Source organism: Apium graveolens, chromosome 6 (assembly GCF_009905375.1).
Source record: "Apium graveolens cultivar Ventura chromosome 6, ASM990537v1, whole genome shotgun sequence".
In the NCBI taxonomy this organism is placed as follows: domain Eukaryota; kingdom Viridiplantae; phylum Streptophyta; class Magnoliopsida; order Apiales; family Apiaceae; genus Apium; species Apium graveolens.
The window spans coordinates 164,308,130-164,309,538 of record NC_133652.1 but is presented as its reverse complement, the minus strand read 5'-3'; the positions used below and the strand labels follow the sequence as shown (position 1 = coordinate 164,309,538).

General features: G+C 42.1%; 1 non-coding gene across 1 annotated transcript; it reads right to left on the bottom strand.

Annotated features, from left to right (window-relative positions):
* Positions 1-225: 225 nt before the first annotated feature.
* Positions 226-332, bottom strand: LOC141670106 (small nucleolar RNA R71). The gene has a single exon (XR_012554352.1). It is a non-coding gene; the product is annotated as a small nucleolar RNA R71 (small nucleolar RNA).
* Between the last annotated feature and the right edge of the window lie 1,077 nt (positions 333-1,409).

The window sequence follows — 1,409 nt, the reverse complement described above, 5'->3', positions numbered from 1 at the left end:
CCAACGGAAGATCCCAATATGCATATTAGGGATTTCATTGAGATATGCGACATCTTCAAGTTCAACGGTGTTTCTGAAGATGCTGTGAAGCTGAGACTGTTCCCATTCTCTCTGAGGGACAAGGCTAAGAGCTGGTTATACTCTCTATCAGCTGGTTCGATTACTACTTGGGAAGATCTTGCTCAGAAGTTTCTTACTAAATTCTTCCCTATGGCGAAGACAGTTGCAATCAGGAATGCTCTTACTCAATTTGCGCAACAATCAGGAGAATCTTTATATGAAGCTTGGGAGCGCTACAAGGAGATGCATAGGAAGTGTCCTCATCATGGAATGCCTGATTGGATGATCATCAATTATTTTTACAATGGGTTGGGAGCACAGTCCAGACCCATGCTTGATGCAACAGCAGGTGGAGCATTATGGGCAAAAAGCTATGAGGAAGCTTATGATCTAATTGAACTGATGGATGCTAATGAATATTAGTATCCAGCCCAGAGATTGCCACAGAGCAAGGTAGCAGGAGTTCTTGAGGTGGATACAGCTACAGCTATCACTGCTCAACTAAAGGCGTTGTCCATGAAGATCGATTCTCTGGCTAACTATGGTGTTAAGCAGATAATTATTATTTATGAGCTGTGTGCAGGTCCGCATGTGACAGAGCAATGCGCTATATCTAGTGAATCAGCTCAGTCTATGAGCAACTTTTAGAGGTCGCAACAACTAGTTCCAAACACTTATCATCCTGACAACTGGAATCATCCTAACTTCAGCTGGAGCAACAATCAGAATGTGATGCAACAGCCATTCCAACACTTTGGAAATAAGCTATTCAACCCTCCTGGTTTTCAGTAACAAATTGCACCAAAACAACAACTCCAAATTCAACAAAAAAATCATGATGCAGGTCTATCTTCAAATGAAAAATCTGAATTGGAGGAGTTACGGCTTATATGCAAAAATCAGGCTCTTATATGCCAAAGCCAAGCTATTTCTATCAAGACTCTGGAGAACCAAATAACTCAAATTGCTAATGCCTTATTGAATCGGCCACCAAGAATGCTTCCTAGTGATACAGAAGCCAATCCAGGAAAGAGGGAAGTTGAAGAACAGGTGAACGCCATCACCTTAAGGTCTGGAAAGGTTGCAAGCCCCCAAATTCAGCAAGACGAAGAGCCTGAAAAGTCTCAAGTTCTAGAATCTAACATTTTGGCTGAAGAAGATGTGTAGAAGGAAGTAGAGGTGGAACCAAGGAAGACTACTGTGGAACACACTCCTCCTGAGGGTAATACAGGGGAGAAACAGATCTATCCTCCACCTCCTTTTCCTAAGAGGCTGCAGAAGAAAAAGTCGGATAAGCAGTTTGAGAAGTTTTTGGAGGTGTTCAAGAAACTTCATATCAACATACCTTT